General features: G+C 38.6%; 1 protein-coding gene across 1 annotated transcript in view; it reads left to right on the forward strand.

The window, feature by feature from the left end:
• Positions 1-6,182, forward strand: part of MAP3K4 (mitogen-activated protein kinase kinase kinase 4) — a 63,817-nt gene that overhangs the window by 864 nt on the left and 56,771 nt on the right.

Below are 6,182 nucleotides of genomic sequence, written 5' to 3' on the forward strand. Positions count from 1 at the left end.
TCTCGGATAAAAAATAAAGAAAAAAACCCAAGATTTTTTCCTTGCTTTTTACTGAAGACTTTCTCAGAATTCCATTTACGGTCCTTTTTTTCAAGGTTTTTTGTTAGTGTTTCTCTTGCTCCCCTTCCAGCAGTTTGTAATAACTGCTTTGAATGCAATAGCTGCAAGCACTTACCTCCAGTATTCACAAATATAGCAGATCTTTAAGAGAAAGCTGTATGTAAAATAGGATTTAAAGTCCTTTCTGCTTTCCTGTTCAGGAACTTTTCAGAACCAAGTCCATTTATTTAAGCTTATAGGTTCCCTCAGAACAGGAAATTTTAAAATGGTGATAAAAAAACACGACTGTATGGAGCTTTCACAATGTTGGAACGTAATGCTAGGAGTTTACACTAGATAGCAGTCATATACTTTGGCAGAACTTCATTTCATTTTTACTTGTTTTCCTGATGATTTTGTCTAATGATAGAACCATAGAATGTACTAGGTTGGAAGGGACCTTTAAAGATCATCTGCTCCAACCCCCTGCAGTAAGCAGGGACAGTGTTACCAGATCAGGTTACTCAGAGCCCCATCAAGCCTGACCTTGAATATCTCCATGGATGGGGCCTCCATCAGCTCTCTGGGCAACCTGTTCAAGTGATCTATCACCCTCATACTGAAGAACTTATTCCTAATGTCAATAACTTTTTCCTAATCCTCAATCTTAGTTTCCCTTAGTTTCTTAGGGTTGGTAAATGAAGTTCTTTCCTTGTGCTGTTGGTCCAGGAGCACTGTTACATTCTACTGTGCTTTGCAGATAAAGCAAAACCCAGAGCTGCCCCACGGAAGTTGGAGCCGCTGATTCCAGAGCTGCGTTGTGTGTTCAGCAGCTCTGACTGGATACTGCTTTGTTTTCCAGTTTTAACAGATGCAGAGATGGTTACCTAAAAATCCTGTTTGCTCTTTGCATTAACAGCAGCTGCAGGATGATGATGATTTGCAGTTATGTTCTTGTCACAACACTTTATCTTTGAAATAGAATGGTTGCAACTGCATTTAGGGAGAGCTGCTTTAGCTTTAAAAATATTTGATTGGCAATGTATAATGCCTGTGTTTTCTGCTACTTTAGCTAATTGACAATGTACACTACTTAGAACAGGCTAATGAGGCTTTGCCTTCCTATATCCTTTAATTATCAAGCTGAGTCCATGTTAAGGAGCATATATTTGAAAAAAAAATAGACACTTTGCCTTTAAAACAAAGGCACTGAATGTCAAGAACAAGTACTTGGTAATTTGATGGTGGACCTTGTACAGATCTTGCAATTCTCTGTATGGAAATGGCAAGGGGGCATAGGATGGTGTTGAGAAAGACCCTTGCTGATGTGTGAATGCTGTAGCATCTTTGAAACTGCAGGAAGCTGTTTACGGCAGCAGCCCGTGGAGCGTGCAGCTTTGTAACTGTAGTGGTGGGCGATTATCCCAACTGCTGCATTGGAATTGCCTAACTCAGATTTACTGCTATGTGCTTGTCATGCAGTCAGTTGACCTCTGCTGCTCTGATTCCCTGCAAGCATCTAAGCTGCATACAGGATGATAAACTGTGGCTGAACCCCAGTTAATTGTGTAAGTGCTTAATGCGTTTGAACTCCTGCATATGAGGATCAAGGGTAGCTGATATAAAGGGCAGATTAAAAAAATGTTTCTCAGTTTTTAGCATGACCTCTTATTGGTTGTTACAAACTTTGAAAATCTGAATAATGCTTCAGTAAAGTGAATAAAATTATACTGGTTAAAAATCATACTCTTCTGCGTGACTTTAGCTTACTTAGTTTTAACTGGCCCCCATGTGATCTTCAGTGGTCTTTTCATTTGCTAATTTGGTTTTAATGATAAATGACTGTATTTTTCCAAAGGCTCATGGCCTTTATCAACACCAGTGGTTACCCAGACTTTTTGTTCCCTGTCCTGCTGCTTCAGATTTCATACCTCAGTTCCACCCCCTCTCCTTGGTTTTTTTTGTCCTCTTTTGTTTGCAGACCTTTGAAAATCTAGGAGATGTATCTCAGTTTTCATGACGGAGCTGGAGCTGTAGCTACATTGCCAACAGTCTGACTTAGTTAAAAAAAAAAATAATCCTGTTGTCACCCACAAATGTAAGTGGAAGACATTCTGTATTCTGTCTTTTCAGATTCTGGTTGAAATGAACCCCAGTGTAACATACAGTAGTTGCTTGTTGGAAACGTTTTTGGTTATTTATTTTTTGTTGCTTTTCAGACCTATCAAGGTGGTTTTGTTTGTTGGTTGGTTTTTTTTACTGTGCTGCTCTTACAACTTTCCTAATATCCTGGTTTACATATCCTGGCCACAGTCTGGTCTATGTTCCTAGGGTAAAACTGATGAGAAGCATTTTGCTCATTAAAAGGGAGCATTAATGAGCATTTGCTTATTACAGGGAGCAGCCTGTAAATAGACTGATGTGAAAACTATGCACTTCCAGTTTTCCTCGTAAGCATTGAGTTTAAACTGTCCTTGGCAAATAGTAACTTAAGTTGTCACACTTCTAGCTTTCCTTTTTTGGGTGTTTGTCTAATTAAGATTAGGATGGTTTTCACTGGTGGTGGGGGAAAAAATCTTCAGTTCTTGATAGCAAACAAGAAATAAGCTTCGACTGTTTCCCAACTCTGATTGCAACAGTATTTAGGAACCAACAGTTCTGTGTAATAACCAATACTATAATCTGATTTAGGTTTGCCAGCAGTGCGTTTTAGAGGTTTGAAGACGTAATTAGTCTTTGGTTAGTTCATAAAAGTAAACAGCACACAAACATTACAAATGCTACATCAGTGATGAGATAAAATTATAACTGGTTTTAATACCAGAGGGTTCCAGCTGATGATTGTGTATGTCTGGTGTCATCTGGATGAGAAAAATTGATAGCAGCATGACTAAGCTGATGTAGTTGCTTTAGTTCAGACCTTGTATATCTCATGCATTGTTACACAACAAGGCTTTCACTGATGAAACTGTATCTTGGTGTTCATTGGCATTGATTTGAGCTCTTAAGTTGAGATACAGTCTTTGCACACAAACCCTAAACTGAGCATCCTGAATTTTTAAACTTGACTTGCAGCCTGTGCCTTCCCTCTAAGCTGACCAGTAAGCTCCAGTTAGATCAACTTGTCACCTGCTAAAAAGAGTAGTTTTGTAGAGCTTGATTGCTGCTTGGTGATGTGATTTCTAGTGCTGCTTGTTTAGTGATAAATCTGCTATGGTTTTTAACAAATTAAAGGACAGCTTACTAAATTACCCAGAAAAAAATTGAAGCCTAAGTAAGTCTTACTGGATCCTACTGTATAGGTATGTATGTAATCCAGGTGTGAGATTGGAGGCTGTTTTGAATACTTTTGGAGTTCATGCCCTCTCATCAGACGTGGCCTGAAACAGACATGGTAGTGACTATTGAGGAGAGAACCAGCTCATGGTCTTTAAAGATCAGTTCAGTCAGCCTGGTGAAGAGGTTTGATCGTTATAATCCTAGAAGAGGTTACTCACTTGAGAACAAAGGGAAAACAGTGTTTTCAGATGCCTTTTATAAGGAGCTAACTTGTCCTAGTTTAGAACTGCCTTGGAACCGAGATCTAACGCGAGTGCCATAGACTCTGCTCTGCCAGGCCCCGCGAGAGCATCACCACCCTACCCTGCCCATTGCCAGCCCAGTGAGATCACTGAAAAAATAAAGAGTTCCATAAGCACTGGAACTAATGACTTCTTGTTTTATGTGGTTTAGTCTCTTGTGGTTGATTTGCTTTTGGCAAAATCAGAAGGGTGTGCTCTGCCTGAAGTTTTTTCTGCAGTGGAGTTGTTTTCAAGAGTTCTCGGGAATAAAATATTTCTGGTGTCCAAAAAGATGTAAACTTGTGTTCTACTTTCCCAGTTCAGCATTTACAGGATCCTTTTCTGTTATTTATCGACTTGTTTTCACAAGATCTGTAGGAACAAATGAATACTTCTTTGCTATATTTGGCCAGTAATGGTTAATTAAATCAGATTGTCAGAAGATACACAAGCAACATGATTTCCCAAGGCAGGGAAACTATACTAAAAGAATTGGTGGTTCTGTGTGTTTGTTGTTATGGCCAGATTCACTGTATGGGTCTCCTCAGACTACAGAGCGATGCATGTGCTTCTCCCAGATGTGTGTTAAAGCAAGAGAGTTGCATGTATGGTATCAGTGGGGAGTGTTGAGGGTGAGAGGACTGTGCTGGGGTAATGAATCCCATATTCTGGGAGAAGGCAGAGGTTTCAGTGTCACTTTGAGCTCCAGCCTATCCATGGGAGAGTTAGGGACTTGTTTTGGCCTTGGATTCCTCTCCTCCCTCTTCCCTTTTTCTCACTTCTCTATATTTACCCTGGGTAGATAAACATCAGATGGGTATGAAGGGATAGTGAAAGAAGTTAGAATGCTCTCCTGCTGCCAGCTACTTTCCCCTGAAGCATAAATTGACCAGAGGATTTCATTGATTTATAGAGCTTGTTTGACATTGCGAAGAATTCAACTGATATGGTATTGATGGGGCAATGATGCAGTTTACAGATTGTGTTAAAATAGTTTATTTTCTTGTATGAATTTGAAATCTCTTAATATGTAGAAATGCATAAAGCATATGTTGCATAAAGCATCATAAAATGTACTGAAGTTTGGTTGTTTAGTCTCGGGAGTAATTTCGTTGCTGTGTGTGACTTGATCATGCAGAGGAGATCCAACTATTGGTTGTATTGTGCCCGACTGCCTCTTACTGAAGTAATCTGATTTGGTGGGATAGAGCAAGCGTCCAGGGGGAAAGAAAGGGTATTTCACATGATTGCTCACTTACTGCATTTGTCATATTTTATTTTTAAAGCACGTTCTAATATAAGAGTGCATGCATTGTGATTGTTTTACATCTCACCTCTTCTTACTGAGAGGAAGCTGACACTGGAAGTTATCTTTGAGCTTGCCCAGAGTTTACATATGAAAACTGATGGCTTTTCTTTTTTTCCATGTGAGTTTACAGATAGATCAGCTCCTGGCTTTGGCTTAGTGGGCAACTGTATGAGTGCTACAGTTGACTCAAAGGAATGGCTATAGGGGATTTTGGCTGGGGAGAAGGCAAGATTGAAATTATAGCAGTCTGGACTTCAATTGTCATGTTCTGCAATGGACTTCTGCCATGGTTAGGGTTAACTGTGTTATACAGTGCAGTTATTTAGCTGTTTTTTGGTGTTTGGTTGGTTGTATTTTTTAAAGACTTGTTCCTTGCTGAAAGAAAAAAAAAAGTCACTTTAGTTTTTTCTTTGACCAACGTAAATTAAAATAGTTTAGAGTTTTGGAAAAAATTGCAAAGGCGAGTCAGCATTTTTAAAAATAATTAATTGTTTTGTAATATTGTATGTAATGCTAATCTGCCACCTTTTCCAATACTGGTAGATGTATTAGCAATGAAAAGTCCTACTTTGGGTTGGAAGGCTGTTGTGCTGGACTCTGTACTGACATAGGTACTAATCCTGTGAAGATACACACTTTCTGTTGAATTCAGTGAGGCAGCATCCGGTCATTAAGCTGACCCATCTGCATTTGGAGTTTGAAGAATATACATAATCTTAATTTTGTATTTGCATGAGCTCTGACCTCTTTTTAAGTATTAACCAGTATATTTTCCAAAGCACCAAAGTAATAAAGGCTAATTAAAAAGTTACTATGGAGACTCTGTTGGTTTTTTGCTACCAAAAAAAAACCAAAAACCAAACGTTCTAAGGTTAATCCTACTTAATGTTAAAACCAGTAGAAAATACATCAGTAGAAAATACGCCAGTTAGATTGACCATCTTGCATTATGTTTGGCTTTTTGAACCTTTGTTTCATGTACCTTTTTAGTTTAAGCTTGCCATAAGTTTTCTCAGAAAGAAATGTTTTGCTTATACGTGTATGTTTACTCTGCATTCTCCTAGTGACACTGGCTATACACGCTCTTTGTATGTTACCTGTACTTTGGTTGATTGAACAGTTGCCCTTATGAGTATGAAAAAAATTAGGATAAATATACATGACAGGAAAATATAGAAGGTTGACTGTTGTTGGGATTTATCGATGGGTTAGCTTTCTAAGCAGATGTTGCAAGTAAAAATTCTTGTTACAAGTTAACATATTTAGCTTGTTCT

Source organism: Mesitornis unicolor, unplaced genomic scaffold (assembly GCF_000695765.1).
Source record: "Mesitornis unicolor isolate BGI_N332 unplaced genomic scaffold, ASM69576v1 scaffold15375, whole genome shotgun sequence".
NCBI classification, from domain to species: Eukaryota; Metazoa; Chordata; class Aves; order Mesitornithiformes; family Mesitornithidae; genus Mesitornis; species Mesitornis unicolor.